This window comes from Heterodontus francisci, chromosome 1 (genome assembly GCF_036365525.1).
Source record: "Heterodontus francisci isolate sHetFra1 chromosome 1, sHetFra1.hap1, whole genome shotgun sequence".
Taxonomy (NCBI): domain Eukaryota; kingdom Metazoa; phylum Chordata; class Chondrichthyes; order Heterodontiformes; family Heterodontidae; genus Heterodontus; species Heterodontus francisci.
In genome coordinates this window covers 201348022-201362063 of record NC_090371.1, presented here as the reverse complement: position 1 = coordinate 201362063, position 14042 = coordinate 201348022, and the positions used below count along the sequence as shown (strand labels likewise).

Below are 14042 nucleotides of genomic sequence, written 5' to 3'. Positions count from 1 at the left end.
GGGAGTCACACCTGTGTGTTATATCACAGACTGTGTTGAGATGTGTTGGAGAGAGGAAAGTAGCTTTTCCTGGGCAAGCATTGTCTCAGGGAAAATCAGTAGAGTCCACTAAAGGTTCATTCCCTCAGGCTGGTCAGCTTTTCATGTGATCTTCCTGAGGAACTTTATTGTCATGCGTTGAGGTGGGTGGCAGCTGGAGGGCTGACATTGGATGCACATGGAGGTGCGCTGTTGGTGGGAGACACACATGGGACAGAAGCTTCAGACAACTTTGGGGCCTTAAAAGATAGCAGCGCCATTAAAGGGACAACAACAGCAATGTGTACCTATATAGCACCTTTAACATCATAAAATGTCCCAAGCTGCTTCACAGGAGAGTAATAAAGCAAGATTTGACAATGAGCCAGGTAAGGCAATATCAGGGCAGATAACCAACAGCTTGGTCAAAGAGGTAGGTTTTAAGGAGCTGCTTAAAGGAGGAGAGATAGGGTGAGAGGTTTAGGGAGGGAGTCCCAGAGCTTAGGGCCTAGGGAGCTGAAGGCACGGCCATCAATGGCGGAACGATTAAAATCAGGGTTGCTCAAGAGGCCAGAATTAAATGAGCACAGATATCTCAGAGGATTGTGGAGCTGGAGGAGATTACAGAGATAGGGAGAGGTGAGGCCATGGAGGGACTGAGGGTTTTCCTGGATTTTGAGGATTTGTGTGTTCCTTCCCTGCAGTGGAGCACATTACTGTCCTCTTCTGACGAATTCATCTCATTACACCTTCTATTTTTCTAAGCATTTTTACATCTATTTGGGGGATTCTGAATGGAAAACTTCATCTCTAATGAAATATTACGGTATCATTATTTGCAGGGAGATAGGGAGGGAACAGTGGCAAAGATCATCAACTGATAAATGCCATATCACAGAAAGGCAGAGGTCCAGCCAAATTTGATGGCAGCACCTCATTTGAATTTTCCTACTCAGTTTCCCACCCAGTAGCTAGCTAGTTTGAGAGGCTAGCTGGCTGCTGGGTGGGAAAGCCTGCACTATCCTTTGTCCTCTCAGCAAGTTTTGTTTCTTGAATAGAATAAACAGTTTCATCGTAGTCAAATGTGGTAGGACAGCTACCAAATAAGGCAAAGGATTTAGCCTACGTCTGAAAACTATGCCAATTTTTCTGACATTGTAAGTGCATTGAAATTAGAAATTGATTTACTTTTCTGGATAAATGGAATGTATTGGAATAAGTAATGGCTGTTTCAGATATCGTTAGAAATGTGGACTCATAAGTTTCTTCTGTCGAATTTACAGCTGTCTTGGAATTTTAGTACTTATCTGATATTTTACACATATAGAGGTCACAGTAGGGAGAGATGTAGAGATCAGAGGGATTAGTGATTGTGGTTAGGGAGGCAGATAGCAGTAGATTAGTTTTGGGAGGTGGGGGGAAGCAGTACTTAGATGCTGCAACCGACAATGCTCACCTCCCTTCAGCTGTTGGATTACTCAAGCCCTGGGAAACTCGGTCCACAGTCATTAAATCCAAGTGACTGCTAAAATCTGAGGCCTAGAATATTATAATTACTGACCCACCCCTCAAGACCAGATTACTCTCTTCCCTCCACCCCCCTCCCTCACCCACCCTGGTTAAACCAGCAGAGATTTGTCTGTATTTAATTTATTTATTTGGCTGCATATATGCAGTGGTTTTCTCCAAGCTATTACTGTGCACTTGTACGAGCAGCTAACCTTTGGCTTTTACACCTACCATCCTGGGGAGCTTAAAATTTCCCTCTAAGGTTCTGAAATTTCAATAGATTACAATTACTTTAATCTCATTAATGACCCCTTTTCATCAAGCCACAATTGTATTCATCCACAATTTAATTTTTGATAGGCTTTTTGAGCATTAAAGTGAAGGATGCTGGGGACTTTCCAACTTCTGGTACTCAGAGTCACCGTGAAGCACCCCCAATTTAAGTGTAACCGTAGTTAGGTGCAGAGTAAAATTCCCTCTATTCCCCGATAATGGAGGTTATTGCTCTATTTCAGCAGAGTGACATTTCCATTTCCCTCACTAGCTATAAATGGGAATTTGGGAATTTATTTTGTCAGTTGGTATCTGCTGCTCCTGAGAAAAGAAAAATTGAAAGTAACAGAAATAGGAAACCGCTGCATTTTAAATGATCATTACATAATCAAAAATGGCATTTGGACCACATAAGCTCTGTGTTATAACTTGAGTACACCCTTGAATATTCTGCTGCTGATGATGGTTGTGAGGATTCACTCTCAGCCTTCTCTCCATTCCTCCTCTGATCCCTGAAACTAGGTCTTGCTCTTAGACCTTCAGATGTACTTTGTTGTCTTTTGATCTGGAAACAAACAGGGAGCAGAGGATACTGATATGTTAGTGGGAATTTGTCAAGGATTCGAGTTGCTGTTTTGGGGAGGTCAATTTATAAATTGATTCTGAGCTTGACTGGATTGAAAATAGGCAAAAATCCATAGTCCTTCTGACACACACACACCATGATTTCAGCAGCACAACAGTTTGAAGGCATTAGGTTTGGAATTACAGAATGTTCCCATGTCAGAGGGAACATGGCTGGTGGAGGGGATTCTTGGGTGGGTAGTTTCCTTGTTCCTGCCCTGAGAATCCAGCGAGCCAATTGAAGTACAGCATATCTGGGGATCCAAGCCCAGAATCTAAACATTTTTCACATTTTTTTAAGAAGAGGGCCATTGAGGCACGACAGTCATCTTCCTCCACTAGGAGGCTCCCGAGATACAACCCAAGTAGTATGGGCTCTTGCTCAGATTATTAAAATGAAGAAACCTCGCCGTGACCACGCAGACTCTGCACAGCCAGGTGCTGCAGATTTCTGGTGAGCACAGCCTGGCACTAATGCCTTCACAGATCATCTTGTCATAATTTAGGCTGACATTCTACTCTTGTACAGAGGGAGTGCTGCATTGTCACAGATACTGTCTTTTAGCTCGCCTGCCTGTTCAGGTGGGTGTGAAAGATCCCAAAATGCTTTTGTTTTGACCACTGTTTACAATTAGTCATTGCTTCTTGTGGGACTTTACTGTGTGAATTGGTTGTCAGGTTTGCCTACATACTAACAGTAATAACTGATTAAAATACATTGGATGTGAAGTACTTTGAAACATCCTGAGGACATGAAAGTTGCGACATAAATGCAAGTGCTTTCTTGTTATTTTTCTCCTCCTTCCAATCCATGTAACAAAGTGTAGAAAAAGACTGCTTGTGCAGCAATATATTTTCAGAATGCAGTAATATAACAGTAACATGCATTATTCAAACACAACAGCCTCCTTGAAAATTAAAAAGCAAACTACTGCAGATGCTGCAAAATCTGAAATAAAATCAGAAAATTCTGGAAATGTTCAGCGGGTCAGGCAGCATCTGCGGAGAGATAAACAGAGTTAACTTGCAGAATTTTCCTGTGGGCTTCGGGACCACAATATCGGGACCAAATGGAGGCCCCAAGACCCCACTTGCTGGCAGCGAGACTGCATCACAAGCTTCTGGGAGGCGGCCTCCTAATTGGCCCAATAAACTCGGCGGGCGTGTTCTCGATGCTGCTGGCCCAATGAGGGCTGGCAGCGCGAGAACCAGGCAGCCCCCTAGAGGTGAACGCTGATGATGCAGGTTGGGGACTGCAAGGGCACCTCAACATTTCTTTTTATTCATTCATGGGATGTGGGCATCGCTGGCCAGGCCAGCATTTATTGCCCATCCCTAATTACCCTTGAGAAGGTGGTGGTGAGCTGCCTTCTTGAACCGCTGCAGTCTATTTGGGGTAGGTATACCCACAGTGCTGTTAGGAAGGGAGTTCCAGGATTTTGACCCAGCGACAGTGAAGGAACGGCGATATAGTTCCAAGTCCGGATGGTATGTGACTTGGAGGGGAACTTGCAGGTGGTGGTGTTCCCATGTATTTGCTGTCTTTGTCCTTTTAGTTGGTAGAGGTCGCGGGTTTGGAAGGTGCTGTCTGAGGAGCCTTGGTGCATTGCTGCAGTGCATGCATCGGTGGTGGAGGGAGTGAATGTTTGGAGATGGGGTACCAATCAAGCGGGCCGTACTGGACCTGATATTGGGGAATGAGCCTGGCCAGGTGGTCGAAGTTTCAGTAGGGGAGCAATTCGGGAACTGTGTCCATAATTCCATAAGTTTTAAGGTACTTGTGGATAAGGATAAGAGTAGTCCTCGGGTGAAGGTGCTAAATTGGGGGAAGGCTAATTATAACAATATTAGGCAGGAACTGAAGAATTTCGATTGGGGGCAGCTGTTTGAGGGTAAATCAACATCTGGCATGTGGGAGTCTTTCAAATGTTGGTTGATTAGAATCCAGGACCAGCATGTTCCTGTGAGGAAGAAGGATAAGTTTGGCAAGCTTCGGGAACCTTGGATAATGCCGGATATTGTGAGCCTTGTCAAAAAGAAAAAGGAAGCATTCATAAGGGCTGGAAGGCTAGGAACAGACGAATCCCTTGAGGAATATAAAGACAGTAGGAAGGAACTTAAGCAAGGAGTCAGGAGGGCTAAAAGGGGTTATGAGAAGTCATTGGCAAACAGGATTATGGAAAGTCGCAAGGCTTTTTATACGTATATAAAGAGCAAGAGGGTAACTAGGGATAGGGTTGGCCCACTCAAGGACAGAGAAGGGAATCTATGTGTTGAGCCAGAGGAAATGGGCGAGGTACTAAATGAGTACTTTGCATCAGTATTCACCAAAGAGAAGGACTTGGTGGATGATGAGCTAGGGAAGGGAGTGTAGATAGTCTCAGTCATCTCATTATCAAAAAGGAGGAGGTGTTGGGTGTCTTGCAAAGCATTAACGTAGATAAGTCCCCAGGGCCTGACGGGATCTATCCCAGAACACTGAGGGAGGCAAGGGAAGAAATTGCTGGGGCCTTGACAGAAATCTTTGCATCCTCATTGGCTACAGGTGAGGTCCCAGAGGACTGGAGAATAGCCAATGTTGTTCCTTTGTTTAAGAAGGGTAGCAAGGATAATCCAGGAAATTATAGACCGGTAAGCCTTACGTCAGTGGTAGGGAAATTATTAGAGAGGATTCTTCGGTACAGGATTTACTCTCATTTGGAAACAAATGGATTTATTAGCGAGAGGCAGCATGGTTTTGTGAAGGGGAGGTCGTGTCTCACTATTTTGATTGAGTTTTTTGAGGAAGTGACGAAGATGATTGATGAAGGAAGGGCAGTGGATGTTATCTATATGGACTTCAGTAAAGCCTTTGACAAGGTCCCTCATGGCAGACTGATACAAAAGGTGAAGTCACATGCGATCAGAGGGGAGCTGGCAAGATGGATACAGAACTGGCTCGGTCATAGAAGACAGAGGGTAGCAGTGGAAGGGTGCTTTTCTGAATGGAGGGATGTGACTAGTGGTGTTCCGCAGGGATCAGTGCTGGGACCTTTGCTCTTTGTAGTATATATAAATGATTTGGAGGAAAATGTAGCTGGTCTGATTAGTAAGTTTGTGGACGACACAACAGTTGGTGGAGTTGCGGATAGTGATGAGGATTGTCAGAGGATACAGCAAGATATAGATCGGTTGGAGACTTGGGCGGAGAAATGGCAGATGGAGTTTAATCCGGACAAATGTGAGGTAATGCATTTTGGAAGGTCTAATGCAGGTGGGAAGTATACAGTAAATGGCAGAACCCTTAGGAGTATTGACAGGCAGAGAGATCTGGGCGTGCAGGTCCATAGGTCACTGAAAGTGGCAATGCAGGTAGATAAGGTAGTCAAGAAGGTATACGGCATGCTTGCCTTCATTGGTCGGGACATAGAGTATAAAAATTGACAAGTCATGCTGCAGCTGTACAGAACTTTAGTTAGGCTACACTTAGAATATTGCGTGCAATTCTGGTCGCCACACCACCAGAAGGACGTGGAGGCTTTGGAGAGGGTACAGAAGAGGTTTACCAGGATGTTGCCTAGTCTGGAGGGCATTAGCTATGAGGAGAGGTTGAATAAACTCGGATTGTTTTCACTGGAACGACGGAGGTGGAGGGGCGACATGATAGAGGTTTACAAAGTTATAAGCAGCATGGACAGAGTGGATTGTCAGAAGCTTTTTCCCAGAGTGGAAGAGTCAGTTACTAGGGGACATAGGTTTAAAGTGAGAGGGGCAAAGTTTAGAGGGGATGTGCGAGGCAATTTCTTTACACAGAGGGTGGTGAGTGCCTGGAACTTGTTGCCGGGGGAGGTGGTGGAATCAGGTACGATAGCGACATTTAAGAGGCATCTTGACAAATACATGAATAGGATAGGAATAGAGGGATACGGACCCCGGAAGTGCAGAAGGTTTTAGTTTAGACAGGCATCAAGATCGGCGCAGGCTTGGAGGGCCGAATGGCCTGTTCCTGTGCTGTACTGTTCTTTGTTCTTTTTTGTCCTGGATGGTGTCGAGCTTCTTGAGTGTTGTTGGAGCTGCACCCATCCAGGCAAGTGGAGAATATTCCATCGCACTCCTGACTTGTGCCTTGTAGATGGTGGACAGGCTTTGGGGAGTCAGGAAGTGAGTTACTCGCCTCAGGATTCCTAGGCTCTGACCTTCTCTTGTAGCCACAGTATTTATATGGCTACTCCAGTTCAGTATGTGGACAATGGTAGCCCCGAGGATGTTGATAGTGGGGGATTCAGCAATGGTCATGCTATTGAATGCCAAGGGGAGATGGTTAGATTCTGTCTTGTTGGAGATGGTCATTGCCTGGCACTTGTGTGGCGCGAATGTTACTTGCCACTTAACAGCCCAAAGCTGGATATTGTCCAGGTCTTGCTGCATTTCTACACGGACTGCTTCAGTATCTGAGGAGTCACGAATGGTGCTGAACATTGTGCAATCATCAGCGAACATCCAGACTTCTGACCTTATGATTGAAGGAAGGCCATTGATGCAGCAGCTGAAGATGGTTGGGCCCAGGACACTACCATGAGGAACTCCTGCAGTGATGTCCTGGAGCTCAGATGGTTGACTTCCAACAACCACAACCATCTTCCTTTGCGCTAGGTATGACTCCAGGGTTTTCCCCCTGATTCCCATTGACCTCAATTTTGCTAGGGATCCTTGATGCCATGCTTGGTCAAATGCTGCCTTGATGTCAAGGGCAGTCACTCTCACCTCACTTCTTGAGTTCAGCTCTTTTGTCCATGTTTGAACCAAGGCTGTAATGAGGTCAGGAGCTGAGTGGCCCTGGCTGAACCCAAACTGAGCATCACTGAGCAGGTTATTGCTAAGCAAGTGCCGCTTGATGGCACTGTTGATGACACCTTCCATCACTTTACTGATGATTGAGAGTAGGCTGATGGGTTGGTAATTGGCCGGGTTGGACTTGTCCTGATTTTTGTGTGCAGGACATACCTGGGCAATTTTCCACATTGCAGGGTAGATGCCTGTGTTGTAGCTGTACTGGAACAGCTTGGCTAGGGGTGCGGCAAGTTCTGGAGCACAGGTCTTCAATACTATTGCCTGAATATTGTCAGGGCCCATAGCTTTTGCAGTATCCAGTGCCTTCAGTCCTTTCTCGATATCACGCGGAGTGAATCGAATTGGCTGAGGTCTGGCATCTGTGATGCTGGGGACTTCAGGAGGAGGCCGAGATGAATCATCAATTCGCACTTCTGGCTGAAGATTGTTGCAAATGCTTCAGCCTTATCTTTCGCACTGATGTGTTGGGCTCCCCCATCATTGAGGATGGGGATATTTGTGGAGCCACCTCCTCCAGTTAGTTGTTTAATTGTCCACCACCATTCACGGCTGGATGTGGCAGGACTGCAGAGCTTAGATCTGATCCGTTGGTTATGGGATTGCTTCGCTCTGCCTATGGCATGCTGCTTACGCAGTTTGGCACACAGATAGTCCTGTGTTGTAGCTTCACCAGGTTGACACCTCATTTTGAGGTATGCCTGGTGCTGCTCCTGGCATGCCCTCCTGCACTCTTTGTTGAACCAGGGTTGGTCTCCTGGCTTGATGGTAATGGTAGAGTGGGGGATCTGCCGGGCCATGCGGTTACAGATTGTGGTTGAGTACAATTCTGTTGCTGCTGATGGCCCACAGCGCCTCATGGATGCTCAGTTTTGCATTGCTAGATCTGTTCGAAATCTATCCCATTTAGCACGGTGATAGTGCCACACAACACGACGGACGGTATCCTCAATGTGAAGGCGGTTCTTCGTCTCCACAAGGACTGTGCGGTGGTCACTCCTACCAATACAGTCATGGACAGAAGCATCTGCAGCACGCAGATTGGTGAGGACGAGGTCAAGTACGTTTTTCCCTCGTGTTGGTTCCCCCACCACCCGCCGCAGACCCAGTCTAGCAGCTATGTCCTTTAGGACTCGGCCAGCTCGGTCAGTAGTGGTGCTACTGAGCCACTCTTGGTGATGGAGATTGAAGTCCCCCACCCAGAGTACATTTTGTGCCCTTGCCACCCTCAGTGCTTCCTCCAAGTGCTGTTCAACATGGTGGAGTACTGAGTCATCAGCTGAGGGAGGGCGGTAGGTGGTAATCAGTAGGAGATTACCTTGCCCATGTTTGACCTGATGCCATGTGACTTCATGGGGTCTGGAGTCTATGTTGAGGACTCCCAGGGCAACTCCTTCCCTACTGTATACCACTGTCCCACCACCTCTGGTGGTTCTGTCCTGCTGGTGGGACAGGACATACCCGGGGATGGTGATGTCCACATCTGGGACATTGTCTGTAAGGTATGATTCCGTGAGTATGGCTATGTCAGGCTGTTGCTTGACTAGCCTGTGGGACAGTTCTCCCAACTTTGGCACAAGCCCCCAGATGTTAGTAAGGAGGACTTTGCAGGGTCGACAGGGCTGGGTTTGCCGTTGTCGTTTCCGGTGCCTAGGTTGATGCCGGGTGGTCCGTCCGGTTTCATTCCTTTTTATTGACTTTGTAGCGGTTAGGTACAACTGAGTGGCTTGCTAAGCCATTTCAGAGGGCATGTAAGAGTTAACCACATTGCTGTGGGTCTTGAGTCACATGTCGGCCAGACCAGGTAAGGACAGCAGCTTTCCTTCCCTAAAGGACATTAGTGAACCAGATGGGTTTTTACAACAATCGACAATGGTTTCATGGCCATCATTAGACTAGCTTTTAATTCCAGATTTATTAATTACATTCAAATTCCACCTTCTGCTGTGGTGGGATTCGAACCCATGTCCCAAGAGAAATACCCTGGGTCTCTGCGTTACTAGTCCAGTGATAATACCACTACGGCACCGCCTTCCCATGCTCGCCGGCCTGCACATCAAAACTTAATTAGCCTTGATATAGACTAGTAGGTGATTCGGATTGGAGGGGAAACCCCTCTGTCGGATCGGCCTCAGCCGCGATCACGCCCTTTTGTTAATTCTTCCCTTTTTGCAGCATGAAGACCTCTTCAGGAATTATGTTGTCACAACTCTGTATATCACACAGTAGCTTATTTTTGTACTGCTTCCTGCCCATTTGTCACCTATTTCATTTTATTTTGGAGCAACCGTCTTTTTAAGTGCAAAGACAACTTTAGGCAAGCACAGTCTCTTTCTTAGTCACCTGATTCCGACTCTTCGTTTAGATCATACTGGTTAACATCACCAGCCCTCAGGTTAATGCAGGATTTAAATGAGTCTCATTGCATTGGTCTCAGCAGAGTTGCAGCTCTGTGGCAGGGAGGGCAGCCGCATGTATCCACCATCTTTTGTCTTTCTGCAGTTACATTTCCCTACTTAAACCAAGTACTGCATCTCTCTCTATTCCTGGTATTTAGGGTCAAATCCTCAAGGGTTAGAAACAACCTCACAAGACTGTGTCCTTCTTCCTCCAGGGCTTATGTCAGCCCAATTTAATATATATTTATTTTGTCTTGATAGTGGAGGATGACTGTTGCTAGATTGTTATCAGCAGGTGGCACTCTCAGCAGGCTCTTGAGCTCTCTACTGTTGCTCTTCTAGAGCTAATTATGTGTTTGACTACACACCTGATTGGTAAAATGTCCACTATTTTGTTCACAAGGGCCAACTGAAAATATCCCAAATGTAATTTATTTTATTAATTCCAAACTGAAATACCAATTTCTTGCATTAGACCTTTGTATTGTGCTTCTAGAAGACATTTGATAAACTTCCATGTAAGAGATCACTAGCAAAAATGAAAGCACATGAATTTGGAAGTAACCTTGTGACATGGGTTGGTAATTAGCTGGGAGATAGGAGACAGAGTGCAGGGATAAAAAGAGTGCCCTTTGATTGGCAGGATGTTCGCCATGGATCTGTGCTGGGCCCTCCGCTTTCCACCATATATATTATATGACTTGGATGAAGGAATAGAAAGTTATATAGCCTAGTATAGATGGGGCAGTAAGTTACAAAGGGACTTGGACAGGCGAACTGAGTTGAAAAAGTTGTGGCAGATCGCATTCATTGTGGAGGAATGTGAGGTCATCCACTTTGGATTCAAGAAATACAAATCAGAATATTTTCTTAATTGTGAGAAACTAGGAGCTGTGGAGGAGGAAAAGGAATTAGATGTCCATGTACAAAAATATCAAACAAATGCGCAGGTACGAAATGTCATCAAAAAGGCAAATGGAATATTGGTCTTTTTAGTTCAAAAGTGAGGAAGTGATGTTTCGGTTTTACAGAGCCTCAGTCAGACCCCCACTTGGAGTAAAATAAAAGCAAAATTCTGCAGATGCTGGAAATCTGAAATAAAAACAAGAAATGCTGGAAATACTCAGCAGGTCTGGCAGCATCTGTGGAGAGAGAAGCAGAGTTAACGTTTCAGGTCAGTGACCCTTCTTCAGAACTGACAAATATTAGAAATGTAAAAGATTTTAAGCAAGTAAAGCTGGGGATGGGGCAAGAGATAACAAAAGAGAAGGTGTTGATAGGACAAGGTCACAGAGAAGAATTGACCAGAAGGTCATGGAGCAAAGGCAAACGATATGTTAATGGTGTGCTGAAAGACAAAGTGTTCGTACACAGAGGGTGTGAATTGACTGTAAAGCACGAAGCACTCCAAGCACAAACATAATTTTTTTTTAAAGAAACAGTGGGTAGGCACAGTAGAAACAAACTAAACACACTAAAAAATCTAAAATAAAATAACCAAAGAAAAAATAACTAAACATAAAAAGGGGGGCCTGTCATGCTCTGAAATTATTGAATTCAGTGTTCAATCCAGCAGGCTGTAGCGTGCCTAATTGGTAAATGAGATGCTGTTCCTCAAGCTTGCGTTGATGTTCGCTGGAACACTGCAGCAAGCCCAGGATAGAGATGTGACCATGAGAGCGGGGGGGGGGGATGTTGAAATGGACAGCAACTGGAAGCTCGGGGTCATGCTTACGGACTGAGTAGAGGTGTACCGCAAAACGGTCACCCAATTTGCGTTTCCCCAATGTAGAGGAGACCACATTGTGAGCAGCGAATACAGTATACTAAATTGAAAGAAGTACAAGTAAGTCGCTGCTTCACCTGAAAGGAGTGTTTGAGGCCTTGGATAGTGAAGAGAGAGGAGGTAAATGGGCAGGTATTACACCTCCTGCGATTGCAGGGGAAGGTGCCGTGGGAAGGGGACGAGGCGGTGGGGGTAATGGAGGCGTGGACGAGGGTGTCGCAGAGGGAACAGTCTCTTTGGGATGCTGACAGAGGAAGGGAGGGGAAGATGCGTTTGGTAGTGGAATCACGCTGGAGGTGGCGGAAGTGGTGGAGGATGATCCTTTGAATGTGGAGGCTGGTGGGGTGGAAAGTGAGGACAAGGGCAACCCTGTTGCGGTTCTGGGAGGGAGGTGAACGGGTGAAGGTAGAGGTGTGGGAAATGGGCCGGACACGGTTGAGGGCCCTGTCAACCACGGTTGTGGGGGAATCCTCAATTGAGAAAAAAGGAAGACATATCAGAAGCACTGTCGTGGAAGGTAGCATCATCAGAGCAGATGCGAAGGAGACGGAGAAACTGGGAGAATGGAATGGAGTCCTTACAGGAGGCAGGGTGTGAAGAAGTGTAGTCGAGGTAGCTGTGGGAAGGCGGTGGGCTTATATCGACAGCCTATCCCCGAAGATGGAGACAGAGAAGTTGAGGAAGGGAAGGGAAGTGTCGGAGCTGGACCATGTGAAGGTGAGAGAAGGGTGGAAATTGGAAGCAAAGTTGATAAAGTTTTCCAGTTCCGGGCTGGAGCAGGAAACGGCACGGATACAGTCATCAATGTACCGGAAAAAGAGTTGGGGGAGGGGGCCTGAGTAGGACTGGAACAAGAAATGTTGGACATATCCCACAAAAGAACAGGCATAACTAGGACCCATGCGGGTACCCATAGCAACACCTTTTACTTGAAGGAAGTGAGTGGAGTTAAAGGAGAAGTTCTTCAATGTGAGAACATGTTCAGCCAGGTGGAGGAGGGTGGTGGTGGATGGGGACTGGTTGGGCCTCTGCTCAAGAAAGAAGTGGAGAGCCCTCAAACCGTTCTGGTGGGGGATGGAGGTGTAGAGAGATTGGACATCCATAGTGAAGAGGAGGCAGTTAGGGTAGTGTGTTCAGTTTTTGGCACCTAACTTCAGGAAAGATATATTGGCCTTGGAGAGAGTACAGTGTAGATTCACCGGAATGATTCCAGTAAATTATGAGGCCATGTTGCATAAGGTAGATCTATATTCCCATATGTTTAGAAGGTTGAGGAGTTATCTAATCAAGGTGTTTAAAATGATTAAGGGATTTAATAGGATAGACATTGAGAAATTATTTTCTCTGGGGGAGGGGAATCCAGAACAAGACAGCATAATAAAATTAGTGCGAGGCCATTTAGGAGTGAAATCAGAAAGTGCTTTTCCAAACAAAGTGTAGTACACATCTGGAACTCACTCCCACAAAAGGCTGTGGATGCTGAGTCAACTGAAGTTTTCAAGAATGAGATCATCCATGCCTTTGTTATCTCTAGACTTGACTACTCCAACACATTCCTCGCCAGCCTCCCACATTCTGCTCTCCGTAACCTTGAAGCCATCCAAACTCAGCTGCCTGCATCCTTACGCCAAGTCCCGTTCAACTATCACACCTGTGATCACTGATCTACTCTGGCTCCCAATTAAGCAACCCCTTGATTTTAAAATTCTCATCCTTGTTTTCAAATCCCTCCATGGCCTTGTTCCTCACTATCTCTGTAATCTGCTGCAGCCCCACAACCTTCCGAAATATCTGCACTTCTCTAATTTTGGCCTCTTGAGGATTCCTGATAGCTCCACTATTGGTGGCTGCGCCTCCAGCTGCCTCAGCCTTAGCTCTGATATTCCCTTCCTAAACCTTTCCATCTCTCTAACTCTCTTCCTTTAAGATGCTGCTTAAAACCTACTTCTTTAAGATTTTGGCCATCTGTCCTAATAACTCCTCATGTGACTGCGAGTCAGATAGGTAAGGGGATTGAGAAGGTGAGATTGGAGAAGCCTCAGCCCTTGCAATTGAGAAACAAGTTCGGGGTTGTTGCAGCTTGTATGGACAAGAGTGAGGGCTGTAGTGTGGATAAGCAAACTGACCGTGGCAGCATGGTACAGGAAGCAGTTCAAGTGGGGGGAGCAAAAAGGAAAGTAGTGGTAGTAGGGAACAGTATAGTGAGGAGTGCAGTTCTCTGCAGCAAAGAGTGAGAGTGCAGAAGGCTGTTTTGCCTGCCCGGTTCAGGACATCTGCTCAGGGCTGGAGAGGAACTTATTGTGGGAGGGGGAGGATCCAGCCCATCGTGGTCCATGTAGGTACCAGTGACATAGGCAGGGCAAGGAAAGAGGTTCTGCATAGTCAATATGAGGACCTAGGCACCAAATTAAGAAGCAGAACCTCAAAGGTAACAATCTCTAGATTATTACCTGAGCCACGTGCAAATTGGAGTAGTGCAAATAAGATTAGAGAAATGAACGGGTGGCTCAAAGACTGGCGGGGTAGAAGTGGGTTCTGGTTCGTGGGGCACTGGCACCAGTACTGTGGAAAGTGGGGGCTGTACCTTTGGGATGGTCTACACCTGA

At 46.2% G+C, this 14042-nt stretch overlaps 1 protein-coding gene across 1 annotated transcript in view; it reads left to right on the top strand.

Annotated features, from left to right (window-relative positions):
- Positions 1 to 14042, top strand: part of ablim2 (actin binding LIM protein family, member 2) — a 444286-nt gene that overhangs the window by 368548 nt on the left and 61696 nt on the right. The gene's annotated exons all lie outside the window — the stretch shown is intronic.